We start from the raw sequence: 25237 nt of genomic DNA, 5'->3' as shown, positions 1-25237 counted from the left end.
TCCTCTACATTGCCCCTGGTGATTCCATGTGGGATTCTTCTGAGAGATTTCATGGACAGATTTTATTTCTGTTCAGGGTGACCTCCCCAATCATCATATAAAATGCCTTCCCCCCCGACAAAACAAAATAACTGCAATTTTGTAGCCATTTCCGAGGGAAGAGAACTCGGTTGTGTTTTACTTGTCTTTAAAACCGCCATTCAGAAATTGTTTTTTAAAATTCCAGCTTAAAAATAAGAGTGTAAGTGAAGGTGATTGTATCTTTCCAAAGTCAGTAAAACAAATGTGTTGCATAAGTCGTTTCAATTCAATTAAGAGAAACAGGTCAGATGCTAAAATACTAGTAAAATCAATTATGAGTAACAGGTCTCCTGTTAACGTGTATCAGTACAAGCACCTCTCTCGTGCTATTTGAATAAATTTACATTTGTTTCATATCTCGGTGTAACGAGACCATAATATTGTCTTGATTGCCTTTTCTTACATTTTCTCTGGTGTGCCTTCGAAATGACATGGGGACTAAGCCTTATTTAGCAAAGGATTTTCTGAGAAAGGAGGCAAATGGGAATAAACTTTGGAGTCAGACCCAATATTAATCTTATCTTTTCCCTGGCCAGGTGGGCAAGGAGCTTAGCCTTTCTGCACCCTGATTTTCTTATCTGTAAATGAGGATGGTTGGAGGATTTCAATACCCCATCTCGCTGTAAACTGCCCAGGAGACTGCCGGGCACAGGGTGCTGAGTGAATGTCTCAGGCTGAGCTCTCTGAGAAATCCTACAAGTTACTAATATGTGAGAGAGCATAACAGTCAGGAAATTTCCAATCTGATGTCCGGTTTTCCTATTAGGATCAGGGTTGTAAGGGCTCGTAGAAAAGTGACAGTGAAGAGAAAGACCTCCCCCCATTTATCTTACTACTCAGTGAAGGGGCACCCTCAAAACCTGGAGAGATCACTCCTGGGAAGATACCGGGGGACAATAAGATGCCGCTGCCCCTTGGGGCCTTCTGCCTTTCTTTCAGACGAACGCGAGCTGGCTGATACACCTTACAGCACCAGATCTGTACATTAACTGCAAAAATATAAAAAATGACACAGGAATATGATGGAAAAGGAAAACGAGCTATTTTTGGTGGGTTAGTGAGAACCGTGGGTGCTTTTTTTCTTCTTTCTTTAAAATAATTTCCTCTGTTATCAAAATGAGGTTTAGGCAGGTGAAAAAGAAGGAATTCTGTGATTGGAGACTGGGATTGAGAGGAAGAGGCTACGTGCGTGGATCAGAAGGTAACCATCCCAGGAGCAGGAGTTAAGTAGAGCTTGGGTTCATGGGACCCTTCCGTCCTCGCAGCACCGGGGGGCGCCGGCCCGAGCTGGGGAAGAAGGAAGGAGACCGAGGCACCACTGGCCAGAGAGGCCTTGGAGCGGGTGGACTGCAGACAGGTGGGGGGTGGGGAGATAACGTGGGAAGTTTCAGGACAACGAGCAAACTATAAAATGCTACTTCTTTGCGGTCTGCTTGAGGAGGGAGCATCTTTTAAGAAAAGAGGCATCCACAGAATTCAGTAACGAGAAAAGCACTCAGGAGTTTGGGAGGCAGGCAACCCACACTCTGGCTGATAAAGACGCAGCTTCTGAGCTGGGGGTACTGCCCAGGGGTAGAATGCTTTGCTTAGCAAGCATGAGGCGCTGGGTTCAATCCTTAACACTGGAGAGAAAGACAGTTCCCATTGCTGGTTCTGCAACCTTCATGTGCGCGGGTGTGGCGGTGGGGCATCCTGGCACGGCACAAGAAATCAGGTCTTCCGCGCTGAACTAAGTAAGGTTCTGCCACTCCCTAGTTGTGTGTGCTGTGCTGGCTCAGGCGTACGTACTGAACTCAGCTTTTCTCCACGAAAGAAACAGGATACTTGATATTCACTGCTATCACAAGGTTTAGGTTAAATTACACACACATACATGTAAATTGCCTAGAGCACGGTAAAATCCCAAATAATGTACCTCTTCTTCCTACAAGGAGAGGAAAGATAAGAACTTCCATTCTGGGACAATAAGGAAGTCACTGCAGTTACAAGTTGTGACACCACCAGCTAGGCTTATAGCTCAGGAGGTGCAAGGACAGATCCCCCCCCCCCGCCCCGCCCACTGCTTCTGAGAGCAGGGCTGGGGATTAGCTGCTGTCATCCTCTACGTAAGTCCTAAAGCTCTCTCCTGGGCCTTCCTGGGCTGACTTGATGGCTCTGATTCCTGTGTTTTGAGTCCAGTGATACTCTGTGCTCACCATGCTTGGGGTCAGAGGATACAGATAAAGGGGCGCAGGGTGACTTCGGTTCTCTCCTGAGCCCTGAGACTGAATCGCTGAGTTCTGAGTTGTTCTAAGTCTATCTCATCTGGGGAGCTGGTAAGAGGAAAGAATAACACCCCAGCCAGTATCTCTAAACCTCACCTTGCAACACGTGTAAAGTGAGAAGGGAGGCGGGAGGAGATGCTCCCCAAAGTCGCCGGGGATGGTGCTCAGAGAGCTTATCGGGAGCTCCCAGGGCAGGCGACTCTGCGTTCTCAGCTGCAGCAGCAGCCAGGCAGGAAAAGGCTAATCATGGGATTTGAGTTTGCCCGGCACAACCTCCAATAAGCAATCTCTGGTGGGCGGAGGGAGAATGTGAGCGCAAGATAGCCAAGGTCCAGGGAGGCTGCTCCCCGCCAGCCCAGCTCATAAGGAAGCTGTTGACGTTTTCTGTCTGCCAAAGAAACCTCTGTGCCTTGCCTGAAACCTGTTTGTCCTGAACTCCTAACAATCAACACATGGCGACCAGTTCTCCAGGTGACAAATCCTTCTGGTAATGAGGGAGGGATGATTCTGACGGAGCCCTGCTGGCCGGCCGGGAAGGCCGGTGTGCCCAGAGTCTGCGCACAGAGACTGCTTTTTCACTGTCCACGGTCCATTCACTGTCCACCGCGCGTGCTTGCTCCCACACGTGTGGCAGCCCGTAACCATCACCGTCACGGGCCATGTCTCCCTGGAGCTCAGTTCTTCCTCAAGTGGGTCCCAGCTGAGAGAGAAGCCAGTACACTTCGGACGGCTCTTACAAAACTCATGTGAAGACGACTGGGAAATACATAAACTTTTATAAGTGTGCCCTTGCTCAGGCACACGAGCCATTGTGTATTCTATTTCAGGTGAGCACGCACATCAGCATGCACGCAGGGGCCTTGCCTGGGTATCAACTAGAGCGAGGCACATTTGAGCACTTGTGAATGGATGATGTCAGACAGTTGCATGAAAGTGTAGCTCACAACCTGCAAGGGTGTGTGTTTCCCTAGGGTGGCAGTGTGACGGGTCCTCAGGGTGGGTGCGTAATGCTAGTGCATGCACTACTCTCTCCTGTCCCTCCCCTGGTCATCACCGTGGAACCCTGCCAGATGGCCGGTGGCTGTGGCCAGTTGAAGAATGAGCAGTTTCTACCTCTGATCGCTGTTTTAGTGGTATCTCTGAAAACCTAAAAGTTAGAAAATGTCCCTTCTTGTAGGCCTTATGACGGTTCGGAAAGGGGCCAAGAGTCTGGAAGAGAAGCCAACTGGAGGGAGGGGATTTATGAGGAATTCCATAGGAGATGGTGTTTAAGAAATTCTGATTCCAAATATGCAGCACCACTTTTCAGGAAAAGAAATTTGTTAGGTCAGAATAAACCAATTCTCCCCGAACAATCTCACCTTTTGCACAAATAAAATCGATCCTGGCTCTTCCAGTGGCCAGGCCATGCTCACATTCAGCCTGATGCCAAGGCTCACAGGGTCTCCGCGAGGACGTAGCCAACAGCTCTTTGTTCTCACACAGCGCCAGACACACCTCTCCGAGTAACTGGAGAAGTTCTCAAAAGAAATAAGGACGACTTGATGGAGTACTTTTACTGGGACGGACACACCTCACTAGAAGTCAGCACTAACGAACATATCCCTGATTTCACAGCCACTCATTCTTCTGCCATCTCCCAAGAGCAGCTATACTCTGCTCAGTAGCAAAACTCCTGCGGACCATACACCATTTTTAATTACCATGCAGGAAGACTTCACAACATAAAATATCTTCCCAAAACAAAACGGCCCATAACTCCTTGGCTTCCTTCTGTCCTAGCATAACTTGCCAATGACATGGTTTATCTACGCTCTTTACCACTGACCCCAACTGGGACAGAATATCACAGTCTGGGTGGGACCATCTCAGAGCCCACACACAGTAGGTGCCGTTTTTATTGCTTATATTTGCTAACTGAAGAAATAAGTTATGCAGGGCAGGGACCCCAGCTAGCACTCACTATATCCTTGTCCGCTAATTGAGACAAAGAACTTAGACCTGGTGCCAGTGAAAGCTGGGGCCTTTACTTTTGCCTTGGGAATACAAAAGCAAGGGGTAAGCTCTGTGCTGAGCATTGCAGGGGAGCAAGTTCTGCGGCAGGAAGTTACCGGAGGTAGAACTGTAACGTTGAGCAACCTCCCCAGAAGAACATCTATCCACAGACTCCTGCAGAGAAAATGCCTGCAGAACAATTTCCACGCCTGCTACAGCTTCATGGCCTGGTGGATGAAGTACTGGATCAATCAGAGAGGAAGAAAGAATAAAACAAACACACCTCACACCCACGCAAGCACAGGAAATCCTAAAACCCTGACGTTCTTTACAACATGGTCTTCATTAAGACAAGTCTAGCAACGCATAGATTTGCCTGAGGATGGGTAGGAAGCCCCACCCCATCCTTGACAACAGTTGCTATGCCCAAGTTTTGGTAGGACCATTTCAGAGGCCAGGCCCAGGCGTGCGGGGGACTGGAATGTCCTTGTGTGTGTGGGGGAAAGAAGGGGAGGCAGCTGGGGGCAAGTCATGCTCAAAACGCTGTGTGCTCCAGAGAAAGAAGGATAGGCTTAACACTGGTTTTTTAAAACCATTAAGCCAGGGAGAAGTGGAAGGGGCTTGTATCTCAGGGCAGTTTTTATTTCTCAAAGAGGGAAAGGACTCGGATAGCCTACAGAGAAACTGTAAAACAGACATTCTTTGAACTGCTACAATATATCTTTCTTTTCTTGGCCACTGACGCTTGGCTTGGCTGGTTTTCCCCTCTCATGATCTTGTTTGTGAAGAAGCAGAAGCAGCTGGGGACTCCAAGAATCTGACAGCAACATCGTCCTCAGAAATGATGGGAGAGCAATGCTTGGGGACCAGCATTTGAATTTCTATCAACTTTGATCAAGGCCAAGATGCAACCTCTGCTACCTTCATCCCTTTGCTGGTCCCGACCTCCCCACCCAGCTTCCTATAAATACGTGTAGTATACAGCAATAGAGGCACCTTGTGCACACACGCACACATGCACACACACACATGACCAGAAAGCTGGACTCTTCTGTCCTGCTTTGTACTCGGTCATCTAGCACACAGTAGTGCTTGATAAATATATCAGTTATTGACTGGATTAAACTATTCTCAGGCAGGGTACTTATTTGAAACTGTATTTGACCCTATCCAACTTCAATTCACTACAGAGTATGTTGACACACCGGTAGTCCCAGCACTCGGGAGGCTGAGATAGGAGGATTGCTGAGAGTTTGAGAGCAGTCTCAGCTACATAGTGAGTTCAAGATCAGCCTGAACTGCATAGTGATAGCCTGTCTCAAAAACAAAAAACAAAACAAAAAACCCCAAAAAACCAAAACACACACACACACACACACACACACACACACACACACGAAACCCAATCAACCAAGCAAAATAGGTTGCTTGTCACGTATTTATTTTTTAAGAGCTCTATGAGTGTTGGAATACATAAGTAATATGTCCTCTCTACTTGGGGGACAAAAAGAAGAATGATTTATTTTCTCATTTCAAGACAGGTGAAAATCATTCTACCTTTTAAGCATAACCTTTTACCTTTTAAGGTTCCCCATCTCATTCTCCTAGTAACTGGCCGTATGTCACGCTCCAGTGTTTATACATGGCGAGAAGGGCAGTTTCTTTGGAGTTTTTCCCGTCTTGTCATTTCCCCAGCTCTTGCTAATCTGCTGAGTTGGAAGCTTGTGGGTTTTTTCCTCCATCTGTCTCAACTCCTCCTGTTGACACATGCCCAGAGGTGCTCAGCTTAGAAAGGGAGTGGTCCTCCAAAACAAGCTAGGTGTTCCCTACTCCAAGAAGCAGTGGAACCTTTCCCCCAGCAGCTGTACAAAAGGTTAAAATGTGTTCCTGGCAAAGGCAGTGCTATGAATGCATTCTACATGGGCTGTCCCTTCTGGGGTTCGCTGAACTCTAATTGCAGTCGTGTTGGACATAAGCTACTTACTGTAATGTTCCATAATGAAAAGTGCCCTCCAGAATTCAATACACAGTCATGGTTACTTTGATTTAAAGCATGATTATGGCAACAGAACAACTACAAAACTGACACACGTTTTTCAACAGACCATCTTTCTTTGAAGACGAGGATGAGTTCTGACTCCTCCCACCACTGAGGCTTGAATTTAGCGTTATGCAGTGTTGGTAGCCACCAGAGCTTCACTTGATCAGTTGTGGAATGAAAATCTTGGAACTGCAAATATGGTTACCCATATTCACCGATAATACGTCATAGTGATTACGGGAGGGGGAGTCTAATAATCAGCAGGGCTGAGAATTTTTTTTATTTATTTGTTCATTTTTATGTATTTATTTATTTTTGGCACGAGTATATCATAACATAAAAGGCAAGTGAAAAACTCATGAGTTACCCCAGATCACTGAGCACATTATCAGCTTTCTATCCTCTGCCTTTCACAGCACTGAAGTCCATGTGCATACAAGCTGGAAGTCTGAAGTCAAGTCACCCCCACCACACTCTCCCGAATCATTGCTTTATCACAGAGCGGCATAACAGATTGGAGCACCAGGATGACCCGTCTTGGCCTCTTCCCTGGTGCAGAAGTTGGCAGAACCACCAAACTGGCCCAGATGTTAGGGTCTCTGGTTTTAAGGCCTACAACCACAGGTACTGCCTAAGTCCTACTGTGTGCAGATGTGGACAGAATTCTTACAGGCATTGACTCCAGGGACAGGGAGCTGCAGTCCCCACGCCCGAGCCTTCTTGCTCACTTATCCAAAGCTGATCGGACTTTGTAAGAGCTTTGTCTCCCTTCACAGAAGCCTTGTCTAACCACTCCTGTCTGTAAGACTCTCCCGTCCTTTGAACCCCTAAAGGTCCCAGACTTTCACACAGTCTCCTTGGGCTGCTCCAGTATAGATCCTTCATCCTCCACCCAAACGCTACGCTTTCCTTGAACTTTACTGAAGTCCCTAGGATAGCTAGTGCATAAGAAGTATTAACACACGTTCATAGACAGATCCAAGTCACACTGTTGATGAGACAGCTGTCAGATGGAACAGCAAGCGAAAGTAGCATGGAAAATAACCTAAGTGAGAATAACGTAGGAAACGCAGAAGAGATAAAGAGCCTGCGGGCGCTAGCTCAAACAGGGTGAGGGATCATCTCGTCCTCTTACGTGACTTAAGATTTCCTGCGCTAGTTTCTTCATCTAAAACACTGAAACAGGCACAGAAGCGACTTCATGGGCTGTCAGGACGATTCGAGTCCATGTGTAAAGTGGCTCGCGCAGTGCCAGGCATGCGGCAAACGCTAGGCAAGCATTTCTACAGGAAGACAAAGTGAAACACCTAGGCAATGCCCACAGCATGGCTACCCACTAAAGGCAGAAGCTACCGGCCACCGGCTCTGTTCTGCGACCCTTGGGCCCGCCGGGCCAGCACGGAGCCGCTGCTGGGGCCCGCGGACTGGCAGGTGGCGGCGCCTGCGGGGAGGGGGACCTGGGCACGGCGCAGCGGTGCTCAGGCGCTGGGAGTCCCAGGGCCGGCCAGGCTGCAGCGCGTGGCTTTCCGGCAGCCGCGACCCTGGCGCGGGGCCTGGGCGGCCGCGAGGGACCAGCGGAGCTCCGCCCCGCCGGGGCGCGCGGAAAGTTACTGCTGCTAACGTAGCCGGAACGCGCGGAGCCGGGGGAGCCAGGGGCCGGATCCGGGCCTGGCTGTCACCCGCTCGCTCGCAGGCCCGGCTCTGGTCTGTGCGCGTCCCCAGCGCGGCGCTGGGCCCCTGCAGCTGTCGCAGTTTTTCCGGGCAGAGCGGGGAGAAAACAGTGGGAGGGAGCAGTGGGGAGACCCGGAGCCGAGCCCCCCGCGGGATCCGCCCTCGCCTGCCATGCTCCTGAAAGGAAGGCACCGTTTCACGCCGCGTTGCGCATCTTTGAGCTCTCCTCTCTCCAGGGCACTTGTTTTTTTGTTTGTTTTTGCTTTTCTTCCGGCACTAGGAATCGAACTCACGACCTTGAGCTTGCCAGGCAGGCGCTTTGCCGCTGAGCTAAATCCCCAGCCCCCCGGGCATCTGTTTTTAAAAGCCTTCCCCATGGAGTCGAATTCACTGGCGGCTTGCATTTGTCTCTCTGCTCCAGCGCTTCTTTGAGGACATCTCCTAAGCACCCCTTGTCTCAGCTGCCCGCGCAGGCCCTGCGGAGCCCGCAGAACCTCCGGTCGGGGTGGGGACCGAGCAGAGGGCGCTGGGCCGCAGGGGCAGCGGGGCAGGCGGCTGGCGCAGGCCTGCAGCGGGGTCTTGTGAGCCCCGCTCTGAAGAACGGTTCAGGCGACAAGGTCACCAGGTGAACAAGTGGCCTAATTAGGCTGTGATGTGCATGTATTATCTTTGTCCCACACCTACTTTTTCAAGGGAGGCTTTAAAAATACAGAAGAGTCTGTAGGCTGGAGAATAGAATTGTACCAGCCTCTTTTCCCTGGCTGTGATCATTGTGCTGTGGGATAGGCGAGAAAGACGTGTCCTCAGGAAATCCCCAGGGGAACAGGGGACGGGGTCGGTGCCCTTCGCAGAGTACCCACGGCATGCGTGCGCGCGCGTGTGATGTCTGTATAATAGTAATAGTGCACTGTATGTGTGTGTGTGTGTGTGTGTGTGTCCGTCCAGGCACATGTTACACACACACACGGAGAAATGAGAACGGTAAAGGCGACAGAGCTCAATCTAACAATCGAGAATGTGAATTTAGGTGATATGAGTTATTCATGCTATACCTGCAGCTTTCCTGGAAGTTGTAAACTATACTAATGCAAAATTTTACCACTGATAATACCGCCAACATTTTAACACGCACAAAATGTTTAAAGTACAAAAATCTACTAAATCAGTTTTTAAAGTACCAAGACGCTAATGTGTTTTTTTTTTTTTTTAAAATCATAATCCTGAAAAGTATCAGCAAAATACCCAGATTATAATTTATTTGGTTAGGTGGATGCAGCCGGCTGGGGAGGCACCGGGAATTTGAGGAACTCACATTTCCTGAGCACCTCCTCCCCGACCCTTGAGGTTTGCAGGGTGAGGTCAGGAGACGAGGAAGCCCATCCCGGGCGGGTCTGCAAGACGCTGAGGCACCGCCGGCAGGCTGGAGGAAGAGGTTCCACCAGGAATGGGCAGTCAGCTCGGGCCTTGCCTGGGATCTATCAGACAATTCTGTTGCTCTTGCTTATGATACGCTTCATTAATCTTTTATGTATTTATTTATGCAACACTGGGAAGTGAATCCGGTGCCTTTGCACTGTTACACTCCCAGCACCCCTCTCCTTTTTTAAATTTTTTGAGACAGGGTCTTGCTAAATCGCTAAGTTACCAAGGCTGGGCTTGAACTTGAGATTCTCCTCCCTCAGCTTGCCAGAGTGCTGGGATCATAGGCGTGTCTTCCCATGCCTGCCGCTTGCGGTACATTTTTAAAGTTAGAAAGCAAATTTTTTAAAATGACAGCAGCAGCTACTATTTACCAAGTACTTAGTATAATCTAGGCATTTTACTAACTATTTGAGAAAGATATCTTATTGATTCTCCAACAGCCCCGTGAGGGGGATACTGTTAAAATGCCCATTTCACAGTTGAAGTAATTAAACCCAGTCGGTCAATGGTGGGATCTGGACGTACACCCACAGCTAGAGCATGGGCTCTTGCCCACAGGGTTATGTGGCTCTGGTTATGACTTTAGGGGCATGAGGACAAAGAACTTCAAAGGACGCAGAGGAGGGGATGAAAACAGCAAGATGCGTTGGAGTTGCAGGATTGTAGTAATGTTTACTTTCATCTTGATGCCCGGTGTCATTTGTGTAATAAATATTTAAAAATCCAACCTACTGGTTAATCATTCCTGACTTAGTCATTATACTTTGAGATATGTGAAACATGGAATCTTTGTCACAAAATAAACTACAGCTTCTCTGTGCCTTAGCTTCGTATCTGAACTATGAAATGATGTTTGCTGACATTTCCCCACTGAAATCCTTGCTCTAGGGTTAGAGTTCTGTGTTTATACATTAGGATATGGAGGGTGTGGAGACCGGGGGCGGGGGGCAGGAAGGGGTGGGGAGGGGTAGGGTGAGGTGAGAATAAAAAACTTTCTATAACGATAGTTTTCCACTGGGGGAATCAAACGTTATGCACAAGGCTGGGCTTTCCATCCACAAGGTAGATGTTTCCCCTTGGAAGGAAACATGAGGTCTGAGTTAGATTTTAAGTTTTTCCTCTTTCCTTCCTCCCTTTTTTCTCCCCCTGGACTTCTCTCCCTTCCTCTTTTCCTTTTTCCTTTCCTGCTTTTTCTGGGCCATTGGAAATAAGGTTCTATTATATTTATACATCTTCTTGAACAGAAAAGACCCAGACCAGAGAGAATGAAAGGATCCAAAGGTCAGAGAAGGGTCTTTTCTATTTGCTGCTTATATATACAGAAATAATTTTTCACTGTAAGTGTATCTACAAAAGGTAGCAGTTCTGGACTGACCCAAGTGGCAAGCTGTGATGGGTAGACACGTGCTGTGTAGTTGGTACGTTCTTCTTGGTCGCTGTCCTACAATTCGAATGCAAAGCGGAGCTTTCATTTCTGCATACTACCTGTAATTTCCAAAGATGATTTTGAGAAAGCCACAGGAACTGTGGTTGAATGCTGTTGAGTGCTTTGAGATCTATCAAAAAAGCCCTGTCAACACTGAGTATTACTGAGTATGAGCGGCCCTAGTACCATTCTACTCCTGTCGGTATTATCAGGGCTTTGGGAAAATTAACCAAGAAATGGGCCCAGGCATACTGATGCACGCAATTGCTTTCAGAAAGATTAAAAGACCCTGTTCTGTAGGACATGTAGGGCTTACTAAAAACACTTGCCCAAGAACTACTTTCTTCCATTTGCAAATTAAAACACCAAAGACTATTGCAATACGGAAAAGAGATCATTAAAGCCTTTAAAATCCAGCTCTAGTAGCGAGCGGTAAGTTGTGTGTGCATTTACATATGGGGAGAAAGAAAGACATATATTTTGCAGTGTCTAATATTAAAAACCCACATACCTATTACTGCAACCATTCCACATCAAGGCATGTAATGTGCACATCTGTTGGCACATTTGCAAAATGGAAGATGTTACAGGATATTCATTGTGGTTCTTTTTTTTATTTTAAAAAATAAAAGAAGGAAAAGGTATTAAGAAACAGACATCCATTTACAAAATAGCATAAGAGCAATACAGACAAAACAGAATTACAGACAAAGTTGTAGGAAATTAACAATAGTTGTATTACTTATTGATGTCTTCAAAGTGGTTTCTCAGGAAAACAAACAGAGACATATAAGATTGATGAAACAAGTAATAACGGCAGACTTCTCAGCACAAACCATCCAACTGAGAAGAGCTTGGAGGGAAGTATTACAGGTCCTGAGACAAAACAGCTTCCAACCAAGACTGATGTACCCTCCCAAACTATCACTGTGGTTCTGTTTGGATTTGCAAGGACTGTGTACTTCTGGTGTATCCAGGAATATCACACACTGGTTAAAAAGAAAAAGGCAGTTCTAAATCAATTGCTATGGGATGACCTCTAAAGATTTAGTGCTACATGAAAGAAATCAAGATGTACAACAGTGCGTACCAACAAATATGCATATTTGAGTAGATATGCCTGAATTCTTCATGTTCATATATTTGTGGAATGGATCTCTGGAAGACTGCATAAGACACAGGTAACTGTGGCTAAGGGATTGGGCTAAACTTTTTTATGCTCTTGTTTACCTTTGGAAGATCATATCACGGATTTATGTGCCCTATTCAAAAAAATAAATAGTGCTAGTGTGTGTTATGCCACTGATTAGACAACAAAGAGCAAAGAAGTGCCTTGTAAAGGTTTGGGAAGATAAAGGTAGATTTGATGTATCTTCAGTTTGCATGTTTCTGCAAGAGGAGCCCAGGAAGTGCAGGAATGCCCTGCCTGTGTCACCCAGCTATGGTTCCTGGCCTCCTGATCCCTTCATTCCCCACAGTTCCATCTAGACGGGTCAGCCTGCTGCCACTTTGAGCCAATCTTCCCCAAAGCAGGAAACACCTGAGCCCTACCGCACACTGTCAATCATGTGTGAATTTCCAGGGGCCTTCCATATCTAATGGCAGAGAAAATTGGGGTGAATGATCCCAAGGGGTTGGGGCCCATGGTCCTCTGCCTAACATTTGCCACAACTCTTACTAGGGATAATTTTGGAATTTTTTTTCTTTTCTTTTCTTGTTTGTGAAGACTCACCAGGCTTGGGGGAGCTTATTGCAAAAATATACACACAGCAATGTGCATAGCACAGTTCTCATGAGAATGTGATAAGGAATAATCTCAACAATAACAAGATTAGAGCACTTTGGCACTTAGGACTGTGCCAAGTGCTCTGGGAGGATTCTCTCAGCTCAACCCCTCCGCTGATCTGCCAGGCTGTCACGGTCAGGACGCCCGTTTTATAGGATACTTAGGTTTGTAGAGTGGGGGACGGGCTGCCATAGGGTCTGGAGAATCTGTTGTTATTTTGGTTTGGCGTATTCATGACCCACTGGGCTCACTTGCTGCTTTGCTTCCTGATCGCACCTGCTTCCACAAAGGGCCTAGTGATCCTCTGCCACTGAGAGGTCTCCTCTGAACTCTCCAGATCTCTGTTCAGATTCCCCCGAGGAAGGCTGGACTGAGCCTCCTCCCGGCAGCGGTCACCTCCCAACCTTTGAGCTGGCCACTGCATGCCAGGTCCCCATCGCGTTGTATTCAACTGTGGCCAAAGGCTAATCTAATCGTCCTCCCAGGTTAAGCCCTTTCCTCCACTTATCTAATATTTTTTGAGAATTGATTTTAAGCCAGGCACCGGGGACACAGCTGTCAACAGATCACGACACTGACTCATAATGCACCTTTCTTCTAGCCCTTTCACCTGCAGCTGTGGGCGTGGCAGACACTCTGGCCTGTCCAGTTCAAGACAGTGACCCATGACCAACCACTGAGCTGGTGCCTCGGCCCCTAAGTCATCATCCTTGTGGGTCCCTGTCTGTGCCTTTTCCTGGTCATCCATCCACTTCCAGAAAAAAAGGGTGGGCTGTGGGGTCCCGTGTGGGGTCCTGTGATGGACAGTGTGGTGCTCCCAGAGCATGATGGGAGAATTCCTGGGGGATCTGCTCAGAGGGTCTGGGGATTGGCTGCTGTGGCAGTGAAATCCCGGCCAGAAACACAGCCAGGCCTCTCTACCTGCTGGCTCCACACCTGTGGATTCAATCAACTGCTGATTGAAAATATTTGAAAACAAATTGCATCTTTATGGAACACATACAGACTTGTTTCTGGTCATCATCCCCAAACCATACTGGCATAGCATTTATCAGGCACTCCAGTAATCACACGAAGTAAGAGGTATCTTAAGTAATCTGAAGATGAATTTAGTAAATAGGAGAATAGACATAGGCTATACACAAACACTGCACCTTACATATAAGCAACTCACCTTGAATTCTGGGATCCTGAGTGGGGGAGGGGGCAGTCCTGGAGCCACTCCTTTATGGGGACTGTAATGAGGTTAGTGACCATTCTACCATCCTTTTTCGGTACATCCCCAAGAAGTCAGGCTCCTCTCGTTTCTTTTTTCTTGTTGAATGTTAAACTACCTGGGAGGATTCTGAGCCACATCAAATGTAATTTCCTAATCTCAAATGAACATTTTCTAAGCTAGATTTCCACCTTCTACAAACTCGTATCAATGCTCCAAAACCAGGCTCCAGACATCGCCCTTCTCAATGAATTCTTCTCTGGGTAAAGCATGCTCTCCTTTAGACTACTTGTCTACCTGCCCATTTCTATTGTGATCTTTACCATACTGTATTGCTATCACTTAGGTGTGTGTTTTCTCTATTGCAGTATGAGCTTAGAGCAGGCAGAGAACATGTCTTCAGAACTTATATGCTTATTTTTAATCTAAAAGAACTATTTTAGGACAATTTTAGATGTGCAGAAGAGTTGTAAAAACAGTACAAGGTGTTCCCATACACTTTACTGTCTTGATAACGCCTTGTTTTACAAGGTATGCTGCTTGCAACTAAGGAATGGACATTGGTCTGCTGCTATTGACCAAACTTCACCTTTTTATTTGGGTTCCACTAGTTTATAACTCATCGCCGTTTCCCTGTCCTAGGATGCCACCCAGTTCCCATTATGTTTAGCTATCTTGGCTCCTTAGCCTCCTGTGGGCTATGACAGGTTCTCAAACTTTAGTTCTGGGGACTTTGACAGTTCCGAGGCACACTGGTCAGGTATGCTGTACAGTGTTCCTCAGTCTGAGTTTGTCTGGTGTTCCTCATGGTTAGATCAGAGTTTGTTTGTTTGTTTGTTTTTAAACACAATCACTGAGCTAAATACCCAGCAAGAACCACCTAGTCGAGATATAAGGCAGCTGATTAATGTGTATTGAGCTGAATAGAGTATAAGTGTTTCTTCAGCACCTTCTATATAAAGAGAAGCCTGACTGATGCCCTTGCTATGTGAAGTATGAAACTCAAGCCCTGTAAAGCTATTCCACACTGCTGAAACAACACAAGACAGTGGGCCACGAAGTGCCATCCCAGGGCCCGCAGTAAATGACCAGCAGCAGCTTAGTAGACGGATTAATCAGTGTGAGCAGGTGAAGTTGGCAGCATCTATATGAAAGAAAGTTCTGGAAAGTGTGCTGGACAGGGAGGTTTCTTGTCAGTTCTCAAACCCACTGAACTCTTCCTTGACTGAGGGTCTGCTCACATGTGGAAGCCAAGCCTGGAAGCCACTGGTCATCCCTTCTCACAGATGGCTTTCTCTCCTTCTTGAGGTCTTGGGCTGAAGGTCACCTTGGCAGGCTTCCATCATTTCAAAGAGGCTCTACCAGTCACTCTTACAGCACCTGTTTGTTTACTTCCTTGTTTCTGTCAACATGGGAAATGACTGATTCTTTCCTTCTTTCCTGTCTGTCTCTCTCACCCGTGTTTGATCTCCTAGAGGGCAAGTACTACATACTTTATTCACCATGGCAGAGCGCATAGTTCTACTTGAAATTATTTTGTGGAACCAGTCAATGAGATGTCGGAGGAGATGTGTAAAACAGAAGAGAGTGACTAGAGATGTAATCACCTGCTGTAAGAGACACCAAAATGGTGCAAGAGTGAACTGGGTAGGCAAATGGGATGCAGCCAGGTCACCAGACCGATCACAATGGTGTTAGGTCATCCCAGATGGGATGGCACAACTTGGGCAAAGGCCAGTGATGTGCTAGGTGTAGGCTGCACAGAGGTACAGGCCCTCTAGTAAATTTCCATCTTGGGATGCTCAACAAGGGTTCGTAAGATGAAGAAAGAGAGGATTAGGAAGAACGGGGGGCCATGGGGGGGCAGGGGTCATAGGTATAACCTGAGAAACTACCACCAGGATGTACCCCATGAATAACAATGACACAAATCCATGAAGAAAGATGGCACTTTAACGAGTCCTTCTGAATAACAATAAAATGGAAGACCTATGATTTTGCTACGGGATTTAGTACTAAAGAAGCACAGTCATAGCTCAACAACACATTGACCACCACCCCAATGAGCTACAGGGTTCAGAATGGCAAGGACCCCTTAGAGATCTCTGGTGTCATCCACTACACTTTTTCCACAGTTTACAAAGGGCAGCATATCAGGGGATATGCTGCCTATCTTGGAAAACATACAGTGCCACACCCTGGCTCAATGTCAAAAGGCTGGCCAAAATGGAAGGGTTTCTTCTGGTTTGGGCCAGAAGTAGCCCAATGGAGAGAGGCCTGGAAAGGATAGTGTAAAAAATCTCCAGTCCAGAGTGTGATTTAGTAACAACGAGAAGAACAGAAAAAGTGGTCAGTCTACTCTCTGCATACCTATATAAGTAATTATGGTGGCTGACCACTGAGTATTTTTTACGTGACCTAAGGAGCAGCTCTGAAAGAGAATGACAAAATGATCAGCTGGCTCCTGGGGGGCCAGGCACACTGGCCCACAGAGCTTCCACTTCCACTGACCCTGTGGGGGGTGGTGGGGGGAAGCACAGAGAAAGGCTGCACCTCTGTAGGTGCTCTCAGAGCGAGAGCAAGGAGTGTGTTGTTATTTGAAATCTGTAGCCACAGAAACCCCAGGAGGGCGAGGGCTGAGCCCTGCTCCCTGGATTCACGCGTGACTCAGGAGTCCCTGCTCCCCCTGAACCTCCGAGGGGCTAAATGCAGGGCCCATGGACGCGAGAAGGTCCAATTCCCTCGCTGGCAAGGGAAGAAATTGATGTCCAGAAGGAGGCAAGATCTGCCCAGTGTCACCCTATCGAGGACATTTGGGTTTGGATGAGAATTTGACGCCAGTGTGAGTGATTGGTACCAGAATAGCTCTGAGGTCACATTCTGATTTCCACTCCCATTTACAGTAATATCTCCCCCCCCAACGCACACTCCAACATCACTTTCCTAGTGCTCTTCAGGTGATCGGGGGAAACAAAAGCAACACAGTGACCCGTCTCTTCTCTTACATTGTCATGAACTTCATGCCAGATATCTACTCGTGCTTTCCCGCCCATCTCCGGCTCATGCTGACCGACTTATTTCCCTAACAGAAAACAGGCGTCCACTTTGCAGAGGGGAGGTAGTTCCCCTACAGATATTACCAGAGAGGTCACTCATGCTCTTTGACAGTTTTTCAATGGCTTTTGTTTTAGCTAAGGTAAAGAACTGTACATGCGCCAGACAGGATGGTGAACAACGTGTGGCACTTTAAACTTTGTATTAGTTTTAACATCGGGGAGAAAAACAAAGCAAAGAGTAAGTGCGTTGGCCACATGCCCAGTGCGGCCAAGGGCGGCATAGCACAGGATCCTGGCTCTCGTCCCTGCTTCCCACCCACAATCGCTCAGCTCCTGAAGTTCAGTGTAGGTGGCAGCGAATTTATGGGCAGTACCTGAAGGGCCAGCTCAGAGCCGGGCAGAGACGAATGGCAGGGTTTGCTTATAAACACTGGCTATCAGCACGCTGACATTAAGCCTACTGGGAGCAAGTCGGTTTCTCTTACAGTGCTTTGAGTATCACTGGAGATTGTTATACATTTATAAGAACCTGGGGATCTAAATATTTCACATTTAGACAAGAAAATCGGACAACACATAGACAATGCAAGGATTCTTTCACTAATAGCCGTTTATGTGTAGAGGCTACTTTAATTTCTATGTCACTACCTATGTATTTTCCAAAGGGCCAAATAGCCTTGGGTAGAAAATAAAAAATTCCCAGTTAAATTTGAATTTCAGGTGAATAACAAATACTTTTTAGTATGAGTGTGTGGTAAATATTGCAGACTACAAACTTTTATTCATTATTAGTTGAAACTGAATCCATTCACCAGTTTATATTCAGATTACTTCTTGCCTTGCTTGGTTCTTTTTTTTTTTTTTTTTTTAACCTTTCAGTGGCTTAATTTTAGGAGCTGTATTAGCGGGTGGAGAGAATTATAACTCAAGAACATGGGGGTGTCCTACTTATCACTAGCTGCAGTGCAAGTTTTGGTTGGGGAGAAATGTAATACTTCGGGCTAAAAATGGTGACCATGTCCTTTCTCCCTCTTGCCATCTAGACAGAATTAGCTAGATGCTGATGTTTTCCAGAGTTTGGATTTTGCAGACCAGTAAAATACAAAAAGCAAAGCAAAAAAGAAAAACAAATCTGAAATTGTAAGATTAGTGCTCTCTTGCCAAATTTAAATTTAGCTCAAAGAAAATGTAGCTACAGTCTTTAATTACCATTAATTCATAAAAGAAAGTAACATTTCAGTGCCCCTATCTTCGAGGGACCCAGTCTTAGAGCGAGGAACAATATTGCCTAAATAAAGTAGGTGGTTTTACAGTGTGTGATCCTCATGCTTTGTGGAAGCTTCACTCTTGTTTGGTGCTGCCTCTGGAAGCTGAGAATACCCAGACCAGACAACACCTGTAAAGCAATTACGCAGGCTTGGGCCAGTAAGAGAAATATATGGAGCTCCTTTCAGTGAAGGAAAGAGAAGGATAGCAGCTAGTTTGATTCTGGTAACCTTTAGCTAATACTTCATTTACGAATTTTATTTCTGAGATGTATATGATTTAGATGGAAGTACACTGTGACATTCCGGAAACCAGGAAGGCCTCCCTCAACCCCTTCCTCAACATCCTTTGCAAGTACAAGTTCACCCCTGAACTCTTCCTCCCTTGAAGCTGGATAACATGACAGTGAACCCAAATAGCCCTCTTCCCGGGTAAGTTCAGAGGTCTTTGGAAGTACAGATAATTAAGCCTCCTGTGAGCTGGCAGAATGTGACCCCGGTGGAGAAGAGCTGGGTAGTTGCCCAAAGGAGGTGTAGTTGGGAGCAGTGCTTTGAGACCAAGTCCCCAAGTTCAGGTTTTCTATTACCCTTTCCATTTCACACGAGGGAAACCTACGGTAGGAGAATGGCGGATTGCCTGAAATTGCTGAGCAATGAATAGAAACCACGATTAAAATCAATTGCCCAACCCAAGCTTAATGGGCAGTTTCTTCTATCCTTCTCTAAGCTGAGAGACATATATAAAGTCATTTTTATCAAGGAAGCACTTCGTTCAACAGGTCTGAAATTCAATTTTATATGGTACAGAGAGATTCAAAGTATTATTTACCAGTGATTCCCAAACATCCTTTCTTTCTCCCCTTGGGTATAAAGCTAGAAACTGAGTGCCCTTTTTTCAAGAGCTCTTGGAAGCAAAGAATTGACTACTCAATGCACACATAATACTAAAGGTATATGTTTCTACATGCTTTAAAAATATTAAAAAGAATTACAACTTTTCACAAAAATAATCTCAGGACTAGGACACAGGGGTGGAGCCACTTCTACATTATGTTTGCTATAATGATGGAATTTTTAAATAATTTTAATAGTTTCTCACTCTGAGAAGAAATTAAAAAAACAAGGATACAAAACATCCATGCCCATTAAAAAGTCACCTCCTCTTGGATTTTAGGGAGGGCCATTAAATGTTACCTAACATAAATCCTCTGCCTGAATCAACCTCAGTGACCCAAGAAATTCAGCGCCACTTGGTTCCTACAGACATCTGCCTTGCAGGTGAAGCAGTGCTATCATTTTAAAAAAGAAAACCTTCAAAGACTAGCTCTTCTGAAACTCCTGAAGCCCAGGTACTTCCCCTCCCTCCAGCCCTAGGTAATAATTGGCTTTACTTTCACCTCGGTCTTTGTTGTTTGCTTTAGTAATTCTGACATGATTTTTTTTTTTCCCTTCTTCTTCTTGTAGGCTCAACTCAGTAGGGCAGAGCCTCTGGCTTTGATTCTAGACTATTTCACAGAAAGTCATTTCTTGTTCCAGGTACTTGATAAACATCTCTCTCACTAATTTCTTGCTGTTCTAGGTGATTAACATTTTGGTTAGCTAATCCAGAGCCCTTCAGATACCATTTACATCCCACACAACAAGCAAGCTAATGAAACCCGCAGAGCCTGGCCTGGCCCTCCATGTTCCTTTAATGGGTTCTGTCACCCTGGCCACGCTGCCACCACCATGACTCTGCACACCTTCTGCTGCCTCGGGGCATGCAGCAGAATGCAAATGATGGTGGCCCACAAACTGCAATTTAAGGATAGCTGTTAGGTTATGCTCACCCCATGAATTTCTCTTCCTAACCACCAAATTTGAGGATCATGTGCTATTTTTGCTTAGTTTTAGTGAAAAGAACATTAAACCTTAGGGTGACGGTAAGCATATTGCTGAATTATGTGTTTTCGTCTGACTAGAATAAATTAGACTTTTTTTGGTAGGGAGAAGGGAGAAAGAGGGGGAGCCAGGACTCCAAAGAAAATTAGATTTTAAAAGCTAGACTTTCCTATCCCTGAGTTCTAGGTATAAAAAACAACAGCAGTACTTAATAATAATTAAGTTGTAGGCTGTTATAATTTTTAATGAGGTAATTCTTGCCAGACATTTTCAAAATCCATATGCTTAGATTTTAATCGCATTTGCTTCTATTGAGTGAAAATATGTTTTCTGCCGTCAGAAAGAAACGATGAGGTTTAAGGAGAAGGCATGCTTTAAAAGGCTTCCCAAGCATTCAAGTGTTCTGAGACCACAAGCTTCTACCCAAGGTTGCTGTGTGGCCGGGCAGAAATGAATCACGGATGTAGAAACACAAACGTACTCCAAATCATCAGGGTAAATGAACTGGACAAAGGACACCGTGCATTTTGTTTTTGTTTTCAATCAAAAGCAAAAAACAAAACAAGCACCACCCTCTGATGTTAGCTGAGAAACACCCTCAGCCTGTTCATGAGTCCTCCTCAACTAGCTTGTCCACGCCAGGCTGACTGAGGAGTCTCTTGCCTCGAGGGCCTCGCCCTCTTTGGAGGTGGCACTGGCAGCAGTAATGGAGTCTGCACCGGAAGAGCCGCCATTTCCAAACACTGAAACTAGTCTGCACCGGAAGAGCTGCCATTTCCAAACACTGAAACATAGTCTGCACCGGAAGAGCCGCCATTTTCAAACACTGAAGCCTTTCTCTGTTCATCTCTCCAGTGAACACTTGAGGAAGTCCTCTCTGTGCCTATCTAGCAGCGTTCTGCCTTCTAGGAGCGTGTGGAGAGGGTAGACAAGCAGACCTGGTCCTCGCAGAGACCTTACCCTTTTGTTCTACCTCAGATTGGGGTTCTCCCCTGCAGGCTGGGAAGGGCAGGGGAGGCTTTCCTCCCTTACCACTCCTGGAAAGGCGGTGCTCATATCCTCCTGCCTTACAGGTGGTGAGATGTGGAGAAAGAAGAAAAAAGGAGGAACCATACCTTGAGGAGGGAGAAGAAGGGAAAAGAGGAAACTAGCTGCCTCCCCCAAAGTTACCAGCATCCGCTCTTCTGAGTAAACTGACGGAGAGCCCATGGAGAGGCTGGGTTAGAAGCATCCCATTGTCCCCACTGAAAGTAGGACACAGTCAAAGGTTGCTGGAGGAAAAAGAGGTGGAGGCCTGCTTCTTTTCTATTACCATACTAGTTTGATTTTTCTTTTTAAAGGATTCTGGAAAAAAAAATATTCACAGTTGAAAACTTGGAATTTAGGAAAAGGTAAAAAGAAACAAGCAGAATATTATCAAATCATATTATCATAGCCTAATGCAACCCCTGTTACCTTCTCTGGCGAGTTCATGGCAGTATTTTTTCGTATGTTTTTCTTCATTTTCATGTAACTGGGAACATTCTCTGCACAGAATTTCACATAGTGTTTTTTAGTCAGTCAGAAGTACTCTCTCGTGTTTATTAATCCTTTAAATATTTTAAGAGCACTATAACTTTCCTTCATGTAGCTATACTATATTTTTTCTTCATATAGCTGCATTATAATTTTTCTAGGAGTGGACAATTATAGTGTTTATAATTTTAGCCATTATAAACAATACTTCAATAAACATGATTTTTTTGTGCATGCATCTTGGCATTTAAAATTGTTTCCTTAGAATAATCTACTGGAAGTAGAATTATTAGATCAAAGAATACCATCAGTGTTTAGGATTTTAATATATACTGTATTACCAGGAAAGTTGTATCAATTTATCTTAACACAGTCTATGAAAGTCTTTCTGCAGTTCTAACTGCATTGATTCATGTTATTTAAAAATCACGATATTTTAACTTTGGATTCACTAGTAAGGCTGAATATTATTTACAGAATAATTATTTGCATTTTCTCTTCACTGAATTGTCAGTTCATGATCTGTGCCCATTTTTCACTGATTTATAGTAAGACCTTATATATTAAGGTTAATTTTGTGTGTGCCTTTACTACTTACAAATACATATCTTCTTATCAGTTTGCTTGTCTGGCCTCGATTATTTATTTATGGTACTGAGGACTGAACTAAGGACCTTCACACTGAGGTGCATGCCCAGCCCTTTCTTTAAAACAAAAACTTATATTTGGAGACAGGATCTTGCTAAGTTACTAAGTTGCCCAGGTTGGGCTTGAACTTGTGGTCTTCTTGCTTCAGCCTTCCAGAGTGCTGGGATTACAGGTATGTACTACCGTGTTTGGCTCTCTGATCTTTTCCCCTCAATGTTGGGTAGTGAATCCAGGGATTTTGTGTGCTAGGTAAGCACTCTACAGCTGATCTATACACAGCCCGTCCTCTGATTTTATAAGCATTTATTTATTCCATGTAGAAAACTTATATTTCACTATATCCCAATTTACTGAATTTTTAATCTGTGGTTTCTTCCATTGTTTTAAAATACAGCACAGGAAATTCGTAGCCACTAGATAAATATGCAGAAAGATATTCTTGTAGTTATTTAATTAATTTTCCAAAGATATTATAGCTTTAGTCCATAAAACAATTTATTATATGGTACAGAAAAATTTATTGTTCTCTAATAAGCTAAAAATTGCCATGGTACCATTCATAGACTACTTATTCCCCCCAACATGTATATGTATTTTGTTTATGCCTATGCACAATTCTTTTTACATATGCAAAATTTTGTTTGATACTTTCTTTCAAAATTGTATTGATCGCTTTGCTGACACTTTCAGTTCTTCAACCTTAATCTTTTTCCTTTCTTTTCCTAGAAGTTTTCTTTTTTTAAAAGCTATTCTTATACTGGTTTCTTTCAACTTTAAAAAGTGCCCAAGATGACATTCCAGAAAGCTGTCTAAATTTACTGGAGAAAGAATCTTTACCTTTAAAGTTTTAGGTCTCAAGTGAAAATGATACAGGGTTAGCCCTTGTGTCCATAAAGGGTGGGGCTCCTGCTAGGACTCAGGACATCAGAAAGGACTTTCTTGGATTCTTGATGTTTGTAGTAACGGTAATAGAAAGAAGAAGAATTAGGTATCTTTTGGTTCATCTTAAGAAAAGATTTCCAGAGAGGAGATTGAGACGTTTAATGTTAAAAGATCATCGCTGCTTGGGCTTTGAGGGCACTGGTAAAAGTATCAACCCATATATCTGTGTTCAACGGATAGAAATTGTCACAGAATAGAAAATGAGAGAAAGCCCGAATTTCAGTGGCTTTGTTAGAGTCCTACAAAGTGTGGCTGAATAATCTTGTTTTTTTTTTAAGCCTTGTTAATAGTAAAATTTTTGGGACGATGAGATTACAGATGACTGTTTTTTCCTCGTTTTTAATTGCATTTTCATTTCTTTTCTTAAATTACATAAAAGTTTTTTTCTTAATAATAGTTTGTTAATTAACTTCTGGAATACAGTATTTGAAGCTTTATTGGCAAGAGGTGCGATGTTACAGCAGAAAGTGGATTTTCAACTTCTTCACCTCTTATCTTAACAGGCAGTAACACAAAAACTCCTCTCGTTAGAAGTGACTTTGTGGAAATGAAACAGGACATTTCTAAACCAAGTGCTTCTCCGCTCAGTAAGATTTAAGCCAAAATGGGGTTGGGGACTGGAAGAAGGCATACTAAAAAAACAAACAACAAAAAAAACTACCTCTTAAAATTGTTATTTCTAAAACTAACAGTAATTCCTTTGCTGTGGCTTTTTCTCTCCCCATGACAAGTAAAGACTGATTGGAAATAATAATGACTTGTCCTTGTAAATGCCCCTTCTGTGATACAGCTGGCACCGTTTTACCGTCGTGAACATGCTCATGTTTGTCCTTAACGGTCTCTACCTTGCTCTTTTCTAGCTCTTCCTAATTGTTTAGCTTTTCACGAGGAGGTGATTCTCTCTGGCTGACCAACAGCGATGAGGGTCAGAGTCATGGGCAAGATCCTCTACCTGCTTCAGCTCAAGAAAAGCTAAACTGCGCCTCCTCCTTGAATTAAGCCACTTTAAGCATAAGGGACCGGCAGCCTCTTCCGAGGTGGCGATTTTGTCATAGTAAGCACTTGAGAATCTGCCGCCATTTTCCCACCCCTTACCCTGGCGAGCAAGTTTATCTTTGCTGTGAAATCATAAGCAGCCCTTTGTATTTCCCTTCCACGCCGCATTGCAAAGAAATAAAACCCAACTACCGTGCATGTCAATTAAACGCCTAAGCGATTAAGTAATAGTCCGTTTCCCCCTTAAATCTTTCACGCTGGTTTTCTTTTCTTACAATAACAGTTAAAATGCATCAGAGCACCCACAGCACCAGCGTCTCCTCACTTTGGGGCTCCTGTGGTTTTGGAACAAGGTCCCCAGTGGGTACCTCTGGAAGATGGGTGAATGTCCTCCTACTCAGGGGCTGTCAAGGCCAATGTACCTTTCAGGAGATTGTCCGTGAGACTCTGAACATTGGAACTGTAAAAAAGATTGAGCTGGACAGATCCTCCCCACCACTTCTTCTGCTAAATATAGAGAAGTTGTCATGGGTTGCACAGGCGATTTCCAGCCTCTGCTGGGCGGGCAGGACATGGGCACCGGGCTCCTGTCTGGGGTGGTGCAAGTGTCCCAGGCCCAGTGGACCCAGACGGAGGTTGCCAGGAGCCAGGGAGGGGAGAGCGGGGTATGAGAGTTTTGGTTTGGGTTAATAGAATTACACTTTGGATCTGCTGTAGATGGTGTCATTTGCTTACGAGCTGCTTACACATCAGTAACTCAGAGAAAAAGGCAGACAGATGGAGCCGGACAGGGCCCAGGGCTCCTCCTGAGTCATAACTTTGGGAGACAACATGCAGCTGCGAAAGTAACTCTCAGAGTGGGCCATGGCAGCCCCTGTCTGTCATTCCAGCACGAAGGAGGCTGAAGCAGGAGGATTGCAGGGACTTCCAGGCCAGCCTGGGCTACCTAGCGAGTTCAAGGCTGGCCTGAACTACACAGTGAGTTACTTAACCTCGCTGAGCCTGCAGATCCCTGTATACGAGGTGCAGGTA

The 25237-nt window shown here is 45.2% G+C and overlaps 1 protein-coding gene and 1 long non-coding RNA gene across 3 annotated transcripts in view; one reads left to right on the top strand and one right to left on the bottom strand.

The window, feature by feature from the left end:
* The window catches only part of Rora (RAR-related orphan receptor A), a 172413-nt gene that overhangs the window by 113758 nt on the left and 33418 nt on the right, over positions 1-25237 (bottom strand). The gene's annotated exons all lie outside the window — the stretch shown is intronic.
* Positions 20912-24406, top strand: LOC102008279. 2 transcript variants are annotated; one of them, XR_001235869.1, is made up of 4 exons: positions 20912-21028; positions 21178-21390; positions 23713-23796; positions 24070-24406. It is a non-coding gene; the product is annotated as an uncharacterized LOC102008279 (long non-coding RNA). The 2 variants fall into 2 exon arrangements; XR_001235870.1 differs by having other exon boundaries at positions 21178-21495.

Source organism: Chinchilla lanigera, unplaced genomic scaffold (genome assembly GCF_000276665.1).
Source record: "Chinchilla lanigera isolate Chin_1 unplaced genomic scaffold, ChiLan1.0 scaffold00049, whole genome shotgun sequence".
Lineage (NCBI taxonomy): Eukaryota > Metazoa > Chordata > Mammalia > Rodentia > Chinchillidae > Chinchilla > Chinchilla lanigera.
This window is presented reverse-complemented; position numbering and strand designations above follow the sequence as displayed.